At 45.2% G+C, this 19,921-nt stretch overlaps 1 protein-coding gene and 1 long non-coding RNA gene across 4 annotated transcripts in view; both read left to right on the top strand.

The window, feature by feature from the left end:
- LOC119659131 (bromodomain and WD repeat-containing DDB_G0285837) overlaps positions 1 to 19,921 on the top strand; it is a 60,694-nt gene that overhangs the window by 19,159 nt on the left and 21,614 nt on the right. The window lies entirely within an intron of this gene.
- On the top strand, positions 2,725 to 3,331 carry LOC119659133. Its single transcript, XR_005250318.1, has 3 exons — positions 2,725 to 2,904; positions 2,972 to 3,089; positions 3,173 to 3,331. It is a non-coding gene; the product is annotated as an uncharacterized LOC119659133 (long non-coding RNA).

Below are 19,921 nucleotides of genomic sequence, written 5' to 3'. Positions count from 1 at the left end.
ACAGGGTGTCTGGGAAACAATGCCCGCATAATGCGGTCTATCTGATCGGTGCTCAGTATGCAGGGCTTCCGCAGAGCCCCGATTTTCGAGTGACAAGCTTATAGCCAAGTCCCCACGAGTCCTCATTCACCTCAATAACAAGATTCTGCTAGCCGCGAGCTTTGCTTTTATTTATAGCGCTGCGGAGTCTCCTTTTTGCTGATCTATATTGTCCCTTTATGGCACATGCCTCCTCGTTGGCGTGCAAACGTTGTGCCAAACGGCAATTTCTGCCGTCCACCAGTACATAGAAGGCTTGTCGCGCCTGGGGCCTCTCCGGGGGATGGAAGCCTCACACGCCGTCGTTATCAGATTCATCACTGAATTTACGACGGTGTTAGCTGCGACACTACCACCCCCCGGAATGCCCCCCAGCGCGGCCCTACCTGCTCCAAGAGCTCCGACGAACTTTCCGACTTTCGCGACGTTCCACACGCAGGGGGAACGTCGTGTTGGTACTCGCCGGCAAGTAGCGTCAAACAACTTGCCGAGAAGTCTTCTAGGACTCGCCACCCATCCACCGATGATGCCAGAGATTCCGACGCAAAAGTGATGTCAGGAATGCTTCCTTCACAACCTGGGCGCCAAAACTTTGGCGTGGATCCGGTGTTTAAAACTAAGAGCCCGGTTCTCGCCGCCATTTCCAGAATCCGTTTCCCTCTGGAGTCTGATTGAGGCATAACCCATTCAAGAACCCTGGCATTAAAATCACCGCCAACCAGGGTTCGTCCCTCCGTGCTCGAAACGGCGTCCTCCAGAGCATCAAGCCGGCGCCGAGAGCCCGGCATCGTCTCATTCGGCGTCAGATAAACGCTAAAAAACGTTATCCCTAAACACCGGATCCAGACAAATCCGTCCCCCCGGCCTTCGGCAAGAACACGAAGTCGAACGTTGTCCCGAACCCAGATGACAGCGGTGCCCGATAAGTCGAGATACCATGAGGACGGGTCCTTGTTTCAGTATTGCTCGCTAATCAGCAGTAGATCAGCATTTACTTCCGCAGCGAACTGTGCTAGCAACTGGTGAGCGGTTGCACTCCGGTGCATGTTAATTTGCAAAATGCGGATCATGGCTTTCGCACCCTAGCCCTCTCCAATTCCACCCTGACGATCGGACAACGTCCCGAGCCCGCAGTGTGTGCGACGCTTTCACCAGACGCGCCACGATCCCTGCAGAGAACACAACTCTCGCTTTCCTTGCAAGTCTTCGCTTGATGACCCACTTGGCCGCATCTCCGAAATGCTGTCCTCCTGTCCGGACCCTTGCAAGCTGCTGACGTGTGTCCATAGTCGAGTCACCTGTAGCACTTGGTGGGGACTATCCGCATTCGTACCCTGCATACTATCCATCCGATTTTGATTCTCCCGCTGTTAAGGAGTTTCCTCGCATATTCCTCGGGGACTTCCACCACAGCAAGCTTTTGGCCTCGAGCATTTACAGGGGTAATACCTACCCGGGCATTAGTTACCGCCTCCTCTACTTCTCCCTTTTCTGTGAGGCAGTCAAGATCCCGTATTTCTAGAGAGCACATGGGTTCTAGGCTGGAAACAAGAGCCTTCTCCCCCAATAGCCCCTTGACCGCTTCGCAGAACGTGTTCTTGTTGGTCGTCTTTGGGCCCAGTTCGACGAGAACTCCACCACTCCTCGTTTTCCGTATCGCAGACACCTCTGCTCCGTTCTCTTCGGGGTTCATCCTGTAGCGGCTTTCACTAAGGAGGGGTTCGGATTAGGAGTTCTATGTCTGGTGCTCGCTACACCCAGCTTGGCAGCAGTGTATTCCAGGCTGGAAACCATTAGTCCGCCTACGCCGGGACGTCGCTGCGGTTGGTATCAGCACAACGGTGCTACGATTGACACCGAGTGTGCTTGTCTCGACGGCTACTGTCTCCTGGCTAGATGCCAGCAGCTGATGTTCCCATGATACGATAGTCGAGAAACTCAAATTATACTTTATTTTTCTCTTTGCCTGATCTCAACATTTTATTTTTGTTTTATTGAGGATAGTACAAAGTACATTGCCTGAAACCCTACTCCCTTACCTGGGCTTGGGACTAGCATTCTATGTAAATAACATAGCGGAGTTCGTATATCCACATAACAATACCTACGGATATATCAACGCCAGCGAGCAAACAATAGTGCTAAGTCAACAATGCAATTTCTGTATTTCACGGAATACCTGAAATGCGATGAGACCACCGCACTGGCGACAAGGTGTGCGCGTGCTCACCTGACTGAACCGACGTTGACAATGATGTCACATGACACTGGAGCGATGTGACCCTCAGATTACACTGCAAGATAACGACTTGTTAAGTTCGCGCATTACCTTTGCGATACAACCATTTCCGAATTTAATTGCCCCAAACTAGCTACATCAAAAACGGAGGAGGCTGCAATTAGAAGCAAAACTGCTTTCAGGCAGCAATCTGGCCTAAATTCTTGTGTTTACAGAAGCCTACGATCAAAACCTGTCTTGCTGTCTCCACATTTAGCTGCACGACTAGAACATAACTAACAACCACTTGGAATTCCTAACAATGCCAGTCAGGGCTTTACGTAGTATTTGTTTATTGTGCACGGCAAACGAAGGCGGCATATCTTAAGTATGGCAGTAACTAGCGGCTGGCATTTTGTATTCCAGTCAAGAAAGATACTTGCGCGAATTGTTGGGGGCGTTTTAGGTTCCACTCTCTCAGATATTCCGAACGGCATTTCAATTTCGAAATCGGAAAGTTGTTTCCCAGCATCAGCAGCGGCAACTGCATGGAGACGGTGTTGTTTGGGAAGATATGAATTTTATTATGGATTGATAAGAAGCAACCGGAGCACCTAATGCAGTCTGCAATGAGCTCCTCCAGACAGGTTGCGTGAACAAACAGGTGAAAGTAGCCTTCACACTATTAGCATATGTTTCTTCTTTCTCATTTAGGAATGCGAAATGCACCTTTCAGCATTCGAATAGCGTCGCCACGATCTCAACCTGGGATCATAAATGTTGTATCTTTATTATCATCCATCAACATTTGAAAATTCAACTGATGTATCAAGTAAGCGATTTTCTCTATTCATACTCGTTTTATTCTTTTTTCTTGTTCAAGCTTTGTATCTTTTTACATCACCATTTACGTAGGAAACCAAGAGGTGCAGATTATTGCTCACCACTCTGTCCATTAAAGTGAAGGAATGGATATAAAGTGATGTCAGATTTCTGTCAGCTTAATTTTCATATGAAATTTTCCTTGCATTCAATTTATTATAAAATCTTGTCGTTCCAGTAAAAACAACTTTTTCAATTTGTTTTTGACATGGTCGTACTCGTTTCGAGCGGCTAATCAAAGTGAAAAGATTCATTACAAAGTATGAGCGATTAGAAAGGTTTTTTGTTTTTTTTTTTTCCAAAATCCGATGCTTTGGCTCATGTATTAATTAAATTTAAGCTAAACATGGGTTGTTCGATTTTGCTCGAAATCACGTGTATAATTGCACTTACGAAAGGGACGAAATGAATTTCCGTGTGGAATTATCCATGAGTCTGTTAATTCAAATGATTCACGTTTTCCAGTAGAACAAGGTCTGGCACGCTTCGATGGCTTCTTTGCGAGCGCAACCAGCTTTGCAAGTAATATTCACATCCGAGAAAATTGTTTATTACCTGCAACTGCTACCCATAATTTTTGGATAGGCAGTTTACATACAAAGGTAACTAGTAGGGGAATTACAAGCTTGCGTCACTCATTACCATTAAACATATAACAAATGAATTGTCATGTTGACCCCCAACATTTTTCACACATCATTTAACACTCAAACATGGTAGAGGACATAATCATATGCCTACGTAAAACCAACAAATAATCACTTAAATATTCAGTAGAGCGTTATGCCGCTTTGCTGGGAACAGCTGTATAAAAAAAATTGTGAGTTTTGACCAATTAAACAATGGTTCTAATGAGGAAAGGTCACATTTTCAAGTTTGGAATTGCATTCCCTTTTTTTAAGGTTTTGTGTAAACCTTTCCTCCTCTCCTTTCCTCTGCCTTTCGCAATTTATCTTGAATAGATGCGATCATGGAGTTCACCGCATCCCAATTCTCTTGATGTGCTAGCATTTTCGACACCAGATTTTCTGGTACCAGCACCTCTCCTAGAGTCTCCTCTAGATTCCTCCTTTCTTCCACAAATCTCGGACAGTGGAAGAATACATGCTCTGGGTGGTCTGGGATTCCCTCACAATTTGGACAGTCGGGTGAGGTCTCCAATTTAAACCTGTGAAGGTATTGGAGATATCCTCCATGTCCCGTGAGAAACTGGGTGAGATTATAATTAATCTCACCGTGTCGTCTCTCCAACCACTCCTTGATGGCAGGAATGAGCCTGTGAGTCCACCGACCCTTTCCCGAGCGTTCCCACCGCTCTTTGCCATCTATTTATGGATCTCTCCCTCTCAGCGTTCTTCGTCTGCGATAAGGGAGAGATTGGCTTCGCATGGTATACATTCGCCATCTCATCTGCCAAGATGTCAATCGGCATCATTCCAGAGATGACGAATGCTGCGTCATCTGAGACAGTCCTGAAGGCAGAGCATACCCTCAGAGCTGCCCTCCTGTAGACTGCATTCAGTTTGTTAGTATTAACTCGCATCCGCAACGCCTCGCTCCAAACTGGGGTCGCATAGAGCATGATTGAGGTCACCATTCTGGCTATAAGCAACCTAGAGGTATGCCGTGGCCTTCCCACGTTCGGCATCATCCTCGCCAGGGCCATACTGGCAGTGGATGATTTATCACAAACATACTGTACGTGTTGCTTATAGCTGAGCTTCCTGTCTATCACCACCCCCAAGTATTTGATGGTCGGCTTGGAAGTGATGATATGATTCCCGATTCTAACACAGGCGTAATTTCTCTTCCGGCGCTTCGTGATGAGGACCGCTTCTGTTTTTTCCTCCGCAAGCGTCAGACCAGAGCTCTCCAACCAGCATTTGACAGCACTGATTGCTTCGCTTGAGTATAACTCAGCATCTTCAAGATGCTTTGCGACAACAACCAGTGCTATGTCGTCAGCGTAACCCACCACTGTGGCTTCCTCCGGAAGGGGAAGATTAAGTACATCGTTGTACATGATGTTCCACAGTAGTGGGCCCAATACGGAGCCTTGTGGGACACCCGCAGAAACAACGTACTCCTGCGGTCCGTCATCAGTGTCATATCAGTGCCTCCTTTCAGTTTAGTAACTATCGACGATAGCAGCGAGATAGGCGGGAATACCAACCTTCGCTAGGGATTTGCGTATCAGATTCCAATTGGCCGAATTGAATGCATTTTTCACGTCCAGGTTACTACCACGCAAACCAGTAACCAATTTGATGGCATCAATGGTTGATCTGGCTTTTCGGAATCCATACTGCCAATCTGAAAGGCCGCCTTGGCTCTCAACAACCGAGAGTAATCTATTATAGATTACCCGCTCTAACATTTTCCCCACCGTGTCCAAAAGACATATGGGTCGGTATGACGATGGTTCACCTGGAGGTTTACCAGGCTTAGGCAGAAGTACCAACTTCTGTCGCTTCCAAGCCGCCGGAAATATTCCTTCGGACATGCACGCTTCGAACAACTCAGCGAACATGTCCGGCCTGGATTTCACGGCAAGCTTAAGGGCCTTATTCGGTACTCCGTCCAGGCCCGGCGCTTTATTATCTCCTATTCTGCCGCAGATCTCCAGCAGTTCGTCTCTGGTGACTGGAGGAATTGCCGTTACATTCAGACGTGGTTGGAGTATGTCGGTGCTCTCCTCTTGCTGGGGGAATAACCCCTGGATGATTTTCAGCAAGAGGGTGGGACACGTGATCTGCAGAGAGGAGCGGCCCTTGAATCGTCCCATCACTATTCGATAAGCACTCCCCCACGGGTTTATGTCCGCTTCTGAGCAGAGCTCCTTAAAGCATTTCGTCTTGCTTCGCTGGATGGCGAGCTTGAGGGTTTTAGGCGCACTCTTTCTGCTCCTGATCGACTCTACCTACCGCCCTCTGAGCCACTCTTTTGGCTCGGTGGCAGGCTGATCGAAGACCGGTCAGTTCATCATTCCACCAGTAGTTTGGTCTTCTACTGAGGAATGAGCACCTCCTAGGCATAGACGCGTCACATGCTTTGGCGATGCATTGAGCCAGATGGACGGCTCTTTCCGTAGAGGCGCCTGCTTTATCAGATTGATCTAACCACACCTGTATGAAGGTCTGCTCATCCAAAGATTTTGCAGACCAGCCTGAAACCTTTTTCGGTTTCGGGCATGATAGCTCTTTGCCCTGTGGCTCGACACATATCTCATAGAAGATTGCCTGGTGATCGCTGTGAGTGTAGTGGTCGCTGACGCACCAGGACATACCACGCGCCAGCGCAGGGTCAAGTCTACAACCGAGCCTGACCCCCCTTTCTGAAAGGTGTTTACAGCACCTTCGTTAGCCAAAACTATGTCCATCTGCGCAAAAGCTTCTAATAGACTGCGCCCCTTAGCATTTGATTCTCTGCTACCCCACTCTAGGACCCAAGCATTGAAATCACCAGCAATCACCTTTGGACTTCGTCCTCTTGCGTCGAGAACAAGGTTATCAAGCATTTGCTCGAATTCAGGCAGTGTCAAACTTGGTGGGGCGTAGCAGCTGTATACATATACACCACTTATTTTCGCCCACACAAATCCACTGGCTGCCTGACTTGCAGTACATTGTATGGCCTGTCGACCACAAGCCCATATCGCCGCTCCTGTCTGTCTGTCTGTCCGTCACACGCATTTTTCTCGGAGACGGTTGTAGCGATTGACACCAAATTTGGTAGAAAGGTGGGAACTGTGAACGCTCACACATACAGTGAGTTACATCCTTTTACGTTGAATTTAAGGGGGGGTCCCCATACATACAAAAGGGGAGTGTAAAATTTTTTTTCATCAAATATAGTCATGTTACCAAATTAAAGGTCTCGATTAGTACTTTTCGAAGCCGGTCTTAGTTTTGACATTCCTTGAAAACGTGGGGAGTGCGGGGGGTTGAAAGTGATCATTTCTTTAAGGGGGCCATTTTCAGAAACTACCAAACCGAAAAATCTGAAAAAAATCAGGAGGCTGCCACTATATAGTGCCTTGGCTCCGAAATACCTTTCATACCGATATCTGTTTAAAGAAAGTTAATAATAGTATATTACTATAAGTTTTTGTAATTGGCTGGAAGCCCCCTTAAATTCATCCTAGCGGCACGAAGGCTGCAGTGATGTAGGCTATAATGTAGAGCATGATCATACCAAGTTTGATGGAAATCCCACTATTACTAACAAATTTATAATACGTCGAAGTTTTTGCTTCTTTGAAAATTGAAGACTATCAATGTCAATATCACCCGAAAGTAGACATACGCATATATTACGTGCAACGCACTAAGGAATACACAAAACCTTTCGTACCTGAAGCGTCCAGCTTCCGGTTCCCCGACTTGTTTCATCTTGATTTTATTTTCCCTCTTTTCCAATCTAATGTATTTGTGTTCTTGATGAACATCGTTTAGACAAGGGATGTTGCATGATGAAAACTAAAACGACTGAAAATAAAGCTATCCCAAAACAGAAAAGTGGCCAAAATTGGCCGTGTAGATCCGTCATCACCTAAGTACAGTTTCACTAAAGTATCTCCCGCCGATACGCGCATGCGTCTGTGCCAGCGCAGCTCGAAAATGTGGCAAGTCCTCTTTGGCAGTCTCTTTCACCAGTCGTCAAACTCATCCCCAACGACGAGATCCCTAGGAGATCAATGGCTCGCATCTGGTTGTCGAAGATCCGTATGGATAAAGACAAGCTCGTTCAATCCCTGCGCCTTCAAAACCCCAGGATTCCCATAGACAATTGGGTAATTATCAAGGAGGAGGAACCCCAGGCGAACAGCCAACCTTTTCTGCTCCATATACACGGAAAGCGACTGAAGGTACTGGAACAGGCAGACTACAAAGTGCGGTTCGGAGTCAGGAACGCAAAGGTGAAAATGTTCTGCTCCGCGAAACCGGACGACGACAAGGATCCAGTCGACGCCGCTAACGAGCTATTGGAGGAGATGAAGATCGATGATCTGGTAGGGACGGACGAACCTCCTACGCAAGCAGATCATGCAGATGGTAGCGCAGATAAATCTGCAGCGCTCGAAGTGCGCCTCATCTACTTGTCTTTCTCCTAGAGGAAGACATCGACGTCGCACCAATACAAAAGCCCTGCATCGGAGGCAACAAAATCATCAAAGGGCTCTAAAGTAAATATTATAATTTATTTCACAGCACAAGGGACGCTGATCGGGATAGACATGAAGCAGATATTATTGCGAGGATGGGTCTGCACACTTTTCTGTGAGCTTACATGACTCACAATCGATCAGCTCCGCCAGAAGAACTGCAACTGCAAAGAAGGCTAGCCTGTTCATAGGCTGCGACGCCAATGCAATGCATACGCTTTGGGGCAGCATGAGATATGAGGACTGTGAGTCAGAGCCTTGCTTGGAGGCTATGCAGATGCCCCAACTATGCAAGACTCAAATCGTTAATTACCGAAGATAAAATCGGCTGGGCTATAAACAGCTTCTCCGCATATAAATCTTCGGGCCCAGCTGGCGTAATATCAGTCATGCTACAGAAGCAACAAGAAATTGTTGTGCCATGGCTTGTCAAAATTTATCTGAGCTGTATCGTTTTGGAATACGTATCACAATCTTGGAGACCTGCAAGAGTGATTTTCATAACGAAGCTTTTATTTTTTTAGTGGTTATACCGAGACTTTTCGACCAATCAGCGTGACCTCTTTCGTGTTGAAGACCCTAAAGCACTTCCTGGGCATTCACTTAAGGACGGTTATGAAGAGAATGCCTTCTCTAACTTCCAGCACCCATACTTCAAAGACAGATCCACAGAAACCACTTTCTACCAGGTAATTGACCTACCACTTTCTACCAGGTAATTACTGCAGTACAAGCAGTATACTCTAGTTGCCTTCCTAGAAAGAGGAAGCATTCAACAACGTTAGTACCAACACAATCAAGGAAGCCTTGACCAGTATTGGATTGGAGGAGTATCTTACGCATTGAATAATACCACGTGCCACGTGACCTGAGAGACACGGCCCAGGATATCGCCATATCTCCGGTACTATGGTTGGTAGTGATGGAAAGAAATTTTAAGAAAATATATTGAACAGGATCAGGGTGAAGGTGGTGGTGTATGTTGACGAATGCTGTTATTGGTGTCACGGATGTTTCCCTCCATTATGAGTGATATCATGGAAGAAGCGCTGAGACATAAATCCATCTAAAACGAAACTGATACCATTCACCACCAAGACAAGGGTACCCGAATTCCATCTCCTGCGGTTGAATGAACAAATATTGGTAGTTAGATGGTCTGGATGGAGTCGTGGAGCACTTAAATCACCAGCTAGAGTAACAAGGTCGTTTCTCATCTACTTCGATGTTCAAAACAATATTGACAAATGAGTTATCGACAGCGCGAATTACTTGTCCATGCCATCGGAAAAACCTTTCTCGCAATTTTTGGCCGATCGGTACAACCCCATATCCCCATATCCAACATACAATTTTTCTCTCCATTGCCGCAAATTACCACTCATTGTCTTTTATAGTCGGCCAACACTCAGAAGCATAGAAGGCGACACAGCGGTAAATTTTGCATTTGAGATGATGATGCGTCGGTTACAAATAACGCCAGTTGCGGAACACCACTTCATCCAAGCTGCGCTGATGCGTGAAACAATTTCATAACATAGTAGTTGTCTATGTTTTTTTAATTTTTACAGTTAATATATAAATTAAGAGAAGAACTAAGTTTTTTTTCTATACTATGTAAATTCTTTATTTTCCTTTAGCGTACAATTGTTTTGGGGGACCACGTGCCTCCTTCATCAGTGCTAATACCTAATTAATTGATCTCCCTTAAACTACCCCTTTTTATACAGTAATTTTTAACTCTACTAATTACTCTATAAATTTTTTCCATTTTTCCGACCTGTGTCACGCATTGATTGTACGGTGTCGGTCAGTTAAAACCCAACTGACCTTATGATCGACTCTGTGCTCGAACAGTGTGCCATCAATAACAAGCCAGTGGAAGCTACAGAAACGCATAGATTTCTCACTATTATCGTTACAGTCCCCAAGATTGTGTTTCTTCTTAACATGTCCAAGGAAGTTGTTGTCAGAGTCCACCATGGCATTCAGATCATTCATCACGTTCATAATAACACTTTGGGAAGCCTCTCCTCAACTGCATGTAATTGCTGGTGTGTGTGTGGTTCAGGTGCACTCAGACCTTAATGATCCATTCTACTCGATTCCCCCGTCTAAAGTAATATCCCGGATTCTTTAATAAATCACAGGATTTGGACCCTCTTTTGCTAAGGCGTCCGAGATTTCATTTCCGTTTGCACCAAAATGAGCGGATGCCTAAAGTAGTTTCATCGTATTGAGACTACGGGGTGGTCCGAAGGGTTCTGCACACGACATTACTGTCTCGTTTCGAAACAATTTTCATGTTTTTCACTATAGAATACAACATGTTTTTCAAAATTGAATATCACAATCACATACCTCATTGTAATTTTTATAAAAAATCGCTCATCGTCCAAATTTAGAAATATACGTCCCCTGTTGTCCACTAAAACTTTCAACTATCATTTTCGATTGATGTTTTGCCAAAACAAACTCAAAATGAATACAAATTATAGCAAAACGGGGAAAATCCCGTTTTACATGTAGCGAAACACACGGTGCCTTAATAAGGAACTCCAGACATCCCGGTTTAGCACCGGGGTCCACCAAATCGATATCCCTCAAAGCTGTTTGGCGTTCTGGCCTACGCGATCGCTCCACCTTATGTAGGGTTTGCCTCGTCTTTTTTTAACTCGTTCTTTTTGGGCTGGATCATCCTCATCCTTACCGATAAGTGGCCCGCCCACCGTAACTTATTGAATCGGATTTCGTCCACAACCTGACGGTCATTGTATCGCCAATAGATTTCATCGTTATGCAGCCTACGGAATCGTCCTTTTTCATGTAGCCAAAGATTCTTCGGAGAATTCTCCTCCCGAACGCAGCCAAGAGTTCGCAATTTTTCTAGCTAAGAATTCAAGTCTTCCAGGAATACATGAGGACTGGCAAGGCCTTTGTCTTTTGAGTAAGAGCTTTGACCTTTGGTGACATGTTTCGAGCGGAGCAGTTTTTGTAAGCCGCACGAATTTCATCGTCATAGCTATCATCAGTTGTGATCCTAGATAGGAGAAATTACCAACGATGTCAAAGTTGTAGTTTCCTATCTTTATTCTTCTCGTTTGACCAGTGCGTTGCGATGTTGTTGGTTGGTTAGTTTTTGATGGTGACATTGCCACAAGAACATGCTAAACGTTTAGAAAAGGTATACAGAAACTTTCGGACCACCCTGTAGAAACAGAGTTCAATCGATTTCTACATTCAACGCCCCCAAATGCAGCTTGACTATTGCTACAACCGCTCGTTAATCACCTACGTTGCTGCTCTTAGGACCGCATACACTTCACCCTGAAAGACCGTTATATATTGTCCCAAGGGAAAAACCAACTGCTCGTTTTTATTCGAGAGATAGATTTCGGTTCCAAAATCCTGTTCTGTTTATGAGCCATCGGGGTAGAAGACGTCAGTATATCCTGACACGCATTCTTCTGGTTCGCCCCAGTTTTCTTTTTTCTTCGTTTCAAGATAACTTAGTATCTTCTACCAAGCAGATGTATGGGGATCCGAGAATCAGAAGGTATTGCGACAACTGGATTCGGTTTGTTTCACTTCATTAGAGAGTTGAAGGGTTGTACCCCTCATCTCTGGAAGGCAAAGACCATTCAGTTTCCTCCTTTTCACCTTCTGCCAAGAGGAAGGCACGTAGCCCAAAGCAAGATATCCTCGAAAAATATTTCTTAGAGGTTGCTCTAAGTACCCTATACCCTTATTTAGCATCGCTGGGTAGATGCCTTCGATACCAGGTGTTTTGAAGTGTTCAAATTATAGTATAGCAGCTCTCGCCTTTTCATTGGTAACAACCGCTCTCGCAGTGTGTCAATTCCCCTTGCAACACCTTCGTGTTGAAGGGTTTGCAGAAACCGCTAATTCACTTCTTCCTACTTGTGAAACCTGTTCTCCCGGGTGAGAGAGAGACTCTGTATAGACTCAACTCTGGAGTTCGTGCAAGTACAATCCGGTTTTCTAAGAGAGTTCAACTTGGCCAACTCATCTTTATTAAGGACTCTACACAGCCTGGAAGTCTCCCTTTCACCTTCCAATTCCTCACAGTATGTTCTAAAAGAGTCTCGTTTTGAACGTTTTACGAGCCTCTTATATTCACGCTGTGTTCCGAAAGTTTAGCCAGTCTTCATCTTTGTTGCTTTTGCAAGCACGATTTAGAAGTCGTCTGCTTGATTTTCTAAGTCTCTGGAGTTCTTGGTGCCACCAGGGAACCATTTTACCACGTTGGCCTCAGGAAATAGGACAAACCTCTTCAAAGCACTCTAAAAGTGTCCGATTCAGAGTTTTCAATTGACCTTCTATCGTCAAAGGAGTCCTTAGTCACCTAGGGAGCTCAACTTTGTCGCCAAGAAGTTCATTGAAATTTCTCCAATCCGTTTTCCTAGGACCCCTTCTTTGTATTACAGGCTGTTCGCCTGCAATAGTCAGACTAAATTCTAAGTAACGGTGATCTGAGAGTTAGATTTCATCTGGCACTCGCCAGTTTCTAATCAACTCTAACAACTTTATATTGCAGATTGTTAGGTCAATTACTTCACTTCTTCTTGGTTGGTTGTCAGACTATCTGAAATGATAAAATCAAAAAGTTACTTTTCACTAGGATTGCATTTGCTTCTTCCCCAACAAATATGCTGAGGGTTCGCATCACAACCTATTAAGAGTTCAACCCCATTTGATTCTGCGGTGGAATACATAAGGAATCATAGGGTAAGTAAGCAGAGGCAGCTGTGACGATTCTTCTTACCATTAACCTGGTATTGTAAGTTGACCGCAACAAGGTCCTGGGAACAGAATTATCTCCGCATGGTTGCCTCTAACAACTTTGACATTAGAACGCAGGTCCTCAGTCTCGAGGATCCTTCATCGAAAAATGTCCTAGTCCCCTTTACTGATCCAACACCACAGTTTTGTTAAAACGAACTCATGGCTCTTAGACCGGAAATATATAAGGACACTTCTTCAATTTTGCCAGCCTTGTTGCAGGTTAATTTGACTAACTTTTCTGTTTATAGACATAAGTGTAGTGAGTCCTTGAGGATTTTACGTGAGCACCTGTCATCATCATCATCAACGGCGCAACAACCGGTATCCGGTCTAGGCCTGCCTTAATAAGGAACTCCAGACATCCCGGTTTTGCGCCGAGGTCCACCAATTCGATATCCCTAAAAGCTGTCTGGCGTCCTGGCCCACGCCATCGCTCCATCTTAGGCAGGGTCTGCCTCGTCTTCTTTTCCTACCATAGATATTGCCCTTATAGACTTTCCGGGTGGGATCATCTTCATCCATACGGATTAAGTGACCCGCCCACCGTAACCTATTGAGCCGGATTTTATCCACAACCGGACGGTCATGGTATCGCTCATAGATTTCGTCATTGTGTAGGCTACGGAATCGTCCATCCTCATGTAGGGGGCCAAAAATTCTTCGGAGGATTCTTCTCTCGAACGCGGCCAAGAGTTCGCAATTTTTCTTGCTAAGAACCCAAGTTTCCGAGGAATACATGAGGACTGGCAAGATCATAGTCTTGTACAGTAAGAGCTTTGACCCTATGGTGAGACGTTTCGAGCGGAACAGTCTTTGTAAGCTGAAGTAGGCTCTGTTGGCTGACAACAACCGTGCGCGGATTTCATCATCGTAGTTGTTATCGGTTGTGATTTTCGACCCTAGATAGGAGAAATTGTCAACGGTCTCAAAGTTGTATTCCCCTATCCTTATTCTTGTTCGTGCTTGTGTTTGACCAGTGCGGTTTGATGTTGTTGGTTGCTTCGTCTTCGGTGCTGACGTTGCCACCATGTATTTTGTCTTGCCTTCATTGATGTGCAGCCCAAGATCTCGCGCCGCCTGCTCGATCTGGATGAAGGCAGTTTGAACGTCTCGGGTGGTTCTTCCCATGATGTCGATATCGTCAGCATAGGCCAGTAGTTGGGTGGACTTGAAGAGGATCGTACCTCTTGCATTCACCTCAGCATCACGGATCACTTTCTCGAGGGCCAGGTTAAAGAGGACGCATGATAGCGCATCCCCTTGTCGTAGACCGTTGTTGATGTCGAATGGTCTTGAGAGTGATCCTGCTGCTTTTATCTGGCCTCGCACATTGGTCAGGGTCAGCCTAGTCAGTCTTATTAATTTCGTCGGGATACCGAATTCTCTCATGGCCGTGTACAGTTTTACCCTGGCTATGCTATCATAGGCGGCTTTAAAGTCGATGAACAGATGGTGCAACTGTTGTCCATATTCCAACAGTTTTTCCATCGCCTGCCGCAGAGAGAAAATCTGATCTGTTGCTGATTTGCCTGGAGTGAAGCCTCTTTGGTATGGGCCAATGATGTTCTGGGCGTATGGGGCTATCCGGCCTAGCAAGATAGTGGAGAATATCTTATAGATGGTACTCAGCAACGTGATACCTCTATAATTGCACCTGTCAGGGAGACATAATCCCACGGTCTTCTTGAGATATGGATTGATTTTGTAACCACAATCAGAGCCCCGCTATGACAAGCAACAACGGTACCAGTCTGTACCAAGTGCATGGCTTAGCATTCATACTGGTGGATGCAAGAACTACCGAAATCTCTACCGATCTAAAGAGTACGGCACCCGTGTTGAAACGCAACACCACGCTGAGGCCCGAAGGTCTCTTCTCGCTTGAGCATAACCACAACCCCCATGAAGCTCCCACTAGGGGGCCAACCACGAACAACCGAGCTGTACTCACATACAACAGGAATTCTTCCGAAGTATGTGAGTCCAGGGGCTATCCCGGTTGCCATGGTACCAGTATACCCCTGGTAAGATTTCGTGATCAATTGCCACTTCAGATGAGTCCCTTTGGAGCATTCGCCTACTGCATCATGGCCAGCAAGCCAAAGTGAATACGACGCCTCCCGGTGCCACCACTATGGAGGTTCTCCTCGGCCACTTGGTTTTGGTTCAGCCGACAGGGCTGTCGCCCCGTCTACCTCACCGCCACCTCTGAGTACCCAATAAGTGTAGTCTAATATGAAAATCGTCGCTAACTGAAAAGTCTGCTGCGTTCAGTGTAGGTCTTACCGGGATTACCAGCTTCTGCTCACTTTCCGCCGAGAGTTCTGCTTTCTTGCATCCGGTTACTCTGGGTATCGCCACACTTGGTGATGTAGCAACGCCCAGGTTTTCATTGTCAAGAAACTTCGCTTTCTTTCGCAATGCCTTCCGCTGTCGTCGGATGGGAGCCCTCCCAGTTTCACGGAGTTCGGGCTGCATGGATCTGTTTCCACATACCGGAATATGATCAGTTGCGGCCACATCACCAGCTTCCTTTTCTTCCGCTTTTCATGGTAGAGGCGGAGGAGAAAGTTTTAACAGGCAAGTCTATGGTCCCTTCTCCTGACCGGTTGAAGTTTCTTTCTGCCGAGCCTTCCTCTCCCGTTTTTTTTTTAACAGTTAAGCAACAGTTTCACCGACAAGCCGGCCGTAGCCAGTTTCCCAGTTCCTCTCGTTAAGAGAGCTCTATACTATCCTTTCTGGCTGACCGCGCCCTAGACACCAGGTGCAGGTTTTCCAGTGAAGTGGAGAGCCTGTCTTCCATAGATTTCTCCGTGGGGGTACATGAATCTGGTGAGGTCTCCAAAATCCGTGCCTTGGCCACGACCTTATTTCTCAAAGTTGCGGGTGGATTCGTCTGTGACTTTTTACCACTTGAAGAGGACACATTTAATGTAGTAGTAAACTACCACAGAGTCCCCCACCACGACAAGGCGGTATCCGAAGGGGAGGCATAGCACTGTACAATTGTGATGCTTCTTAACCTGAACCGGGATCTTGCAGTCAGAAATCTGACAGAATTCGGCTGCCAGATGAAAAGAACGCGCTTTACGGTATCGGCCAAAAGCAGAGCTCGCTATCGTTGTCGAGAAGGGTGCGCACATTCCAAAAATTAATCATAGTCCAGTTTCGATAGCCTAAGATCGTATCCGTAAGGTCAGTCACTATCCGAATCGTTCCTACAGTCACTGATAAAACAACTTCTAGAAATATTACGCACAGAATCTACGAAATAATCACTGATTACAATTGCTCAATCGATTACAAATGGACTTTTTTCGCAAATACGTGATATGCACCTGTCTAAACCGAAAACTAATGAAAAAATAACAGTTAATAAATCATAAACTCTTATTTCGACGTAATAGTTGTTATCGCTTGAAAATTAATCGTTTCCATACAGTGAGCGAATAATTGTTTGCAGACAATTAGTTTTGATCGCCGTTTTAATGGCCAGGCATTGTTCCGCGGGTCTTTCCTCTGCTGCGATAATCATCGTGTACGCAAAAGATTTTCAAGTAAGACACCTACGTACAATGTTCATAGGAGCTGCTTGGAGCTGTCTTAAAACCTGTCTGCACATTCCTCGCCTAGACTTCGCCATATCTGCTTTGCATCCCACGTTATGGGTTCGATCAGTCAGTAAGGCAGCAGGTTCACTTCTTAATTGAAGCGATAACTTTGACTTCTTCATCAACCTGCCGGGAATGCAAGAAGCGACGGAAGCATTTCACCTGGGCGGTAGTTGTGATTCTCATGCAATGTTAGGTAATTAAATGCTCTATTAAACAACCGACCGCAACCAGCAATGATAATAATACTATTACGTGGTACTCGTTGATGGGGAAGATACTTTCGTTATTTTGGATCACTATTGTTTTGAAAGCCTCTTGCTTGGTCTTTTCCGCCTGCTTTGGGTGAATCTTCACGTTTTGGAAAGCTATGAGTGCCTACATGGAAGCCCGGGGATTTAGTCAAGCTCGTTTTAGTTTTCGCTTCGATCTTGAATTTTTAATGTCCCACATATTTTCAACTGGTCGCCACCTTATAACCGTAGAAATGGGGAAAGAAACGAGAACTGACTAACTTGAATTGCTTAAACTTTATGTAAATGATTCAGCAAGTTCATTAAGTGGCGAAGTTTGGCAATTGATTGGTGCGAGCTGATTCATTTGTATTGTGATATCTTGAAGAGATTTTAAATTTGAGTTTCATTCAAATTAATGGAAAACGCGAGAAAATTAGGGAAATGACATGCAGAAAGAAAGTAATCTGTTTTCTAATAAGTAAAGACGAAATGCTGAAATTAGCCCCAGATTTCTTAATATGCCCCCGATTCCTAGAAATATCAATACAACCACAATCGAGATTGATGGTTAATATAATTTGGTAATTGCAGTTATCATAGAGTATGCTAAAAAATGAGTCAATGTTAAAGGAACATGAAAACAAGTCGGAATACAGGAAGCTGGATGCTGCGACCATAAAGGTTTTGTGTTCAACTTTGTAAAATGTGCCTATTCCTTAATATCCTTGATATATTATTTTGAAAAAAGGAAGAGCAGCTTTTCAAGATTGTAAAATTACTGTTTTCTGCCGTAAATTCCGAAGAGCTATAATTTCACTGCTGTCTGTGCCGTGGTATTCCGCCCAGTCTAGAGCCTTGTTTAAAGTCGAAGCTTCTGCAAAAGGTATTTCTTTTCATTGCCTCTCCCTGTCATTGTGTGCTTCATCTTATAATATTTGGCAATATTCCCAGAATCCATATTCCTAGAATCGTTTACGGCTAAATCCAAGTTTTTTTCTTGGTAAGCGCTACTGCCTCACTAACGTCACTTAAAATTTTCTTCTTTCTGTTCTTAATCCTTCACACGGCAAATTGTATTTTCGCGAGACCGAAAACACTGTTAGTCCTTTATCTAAGTCATTTACCCTTTCATTTCAAGGGTCAAAAATATTCTTTGACTTTTGGTCGTCCTGAGCTACGCCATCGCTCCATCTCGTCTTCTTTTTTTTGGCATAGAAATTGACTTTTTACAGTTTCCGGTCTGTAATCATCCGCATTCACACGTATTTAATAACCCGCCCACCGCAACCCCATTGAGTCGAATTTTATCCAAAACCAGACAGTCGTTGTATCGCTCATAGGTTTCGTCGTTATATAGGTTACGGAATCGTCCATCATCATGTAGAGGGCCAAAAATTCTTCGGAGGATCTTTCTCTCGAACGCGGCCAACAGTTCGAAATTTTTCTTGCTAAGAACTCAGGTCTCCAAGAAATGCATAAAGACTGGCAAGATCATAGGCTTGTACAGTAAGAATCAGCCAGAAATGAGATGGTCCAACGTCTCTAACGCCGAACCACACATTCTGCATTGGTCGTTCTCCACCCGTTCTTTCATAATGAGCTTTTTATAAGCTCGGGTGGCAAACATACCATCCTTAATGGCACACATGAACCCCTCCGTCTCAGCAAAGAGCTCCACAGCAGACAGCCATTTGTTCGACAAATGGCTCCCAAAGACAATTCACTTGTTTGCCTTCGACTTCCATTCATCGATCCGCCCCTGGTCCGACTTCACCCGACTCAGAGGATTGAAAGATCGATCCTTCAAGTTAAGTGGAGTCAGCCCACAGTCTGCCTTACAGACAGCCGCATGCAAGGGACTCACCTGTTTTTTGCTGTAAAAATAAGCGCGCAGCTAGTCGACTTGGCGATTATGTTGTGCCGCCACGTCAACCACGCCCCTACCTCCGATGTCACGATGCAGGTTCATCCGCTCCACGGCAGAGTTTGGATGATGCATTCGGAATTTGGACATAGTAGTCCGTAAGCGCCGCTGGAACTTTTCCAGATCGGTCTCCGTCCACGACAATATTCCGAATGCATAAGCCAGTGAAGGGATAGCGAATACATTCAACGCGCTTATTTTATTCTTCCCCGAGAGATGCGATTTCTGAATCTTCTGGCCGTGCAATCTGACAAATGCTTTAGTGCTTATACTCTGCAATAGTAAGGCCAATGATTACCTATGGAGAGGTAATCTGGGAACTGAAAGCAGAACAGTACAACTTCAAGTGGCTTGTACTAGTGGGGCAATGGGAACTTGCCCAGCGGCATCCCTGAAGGCCCTTCTGGGTTTGACTCCTCTCTATGTGCACATACAGATATAGGCAAGGAGGGCGATCTTCAGAATGTCCGGGAGTACCAGTGAGGCGGGAGCTGCCTAAATAGAAGGAAAATTGATATTCTTTCTACGCGACATTCCGAATTACTGATAACAAGACAACGAGGTTTCACTTCGATAAGAAGTTTGAAACACTTTGGAGCAACATGGTAAACTGGAAGGCGGAAATATACACCATAGACAGATATGACTCCTTCAACCTCGAAAGGAACTATAGGTGGCAAAACATTGCTATTCTAACCGACAATCAAGTTGCTATTAAGGCTTTTAGGTCCTACCAGGTAAGTTCCAAACTGGTTAGGAATGTCTTTATAGACTGGACACGCTCGGCGCGCTCAATAAGGAATGGATACTCTAAGTTCTGAATCGCATTGTGTTAGAAGGTAATGAAGCAGGGGACGAGCTGGCCAGGAAACGAGCGGCAACACCGCTATATGTGCCAGAACCATTCTGTGGAGTTGGAAATGGACTCATGGTTTGATAGAAAAAGAGGAACAGTTGAGGGAACAGTCCAGGGTGCTCGAGCACACAAAGCACTGTTTAAACCTTACCAAGAAGACTCTCCCGATCATAGTGCTAATACTC

This window comes from Hermetia illucens, chromosome 6, assembly GCF_905115235.1.
Source record: "Hermetia illucens chromosome 6, iHerIll2.2.curated.20191125, whole genome shotgun sequence".
NCBI lineage: Eukaryota > Metazoa > Arthropoda > Insecta > Diptera > Stratiomyidae > Hermetia > Hermetia illucens.
Note: the sequence above shows the minus strand (reverse complement) of the source record. Positions and strands in the feature narration are given on the sequence as shown.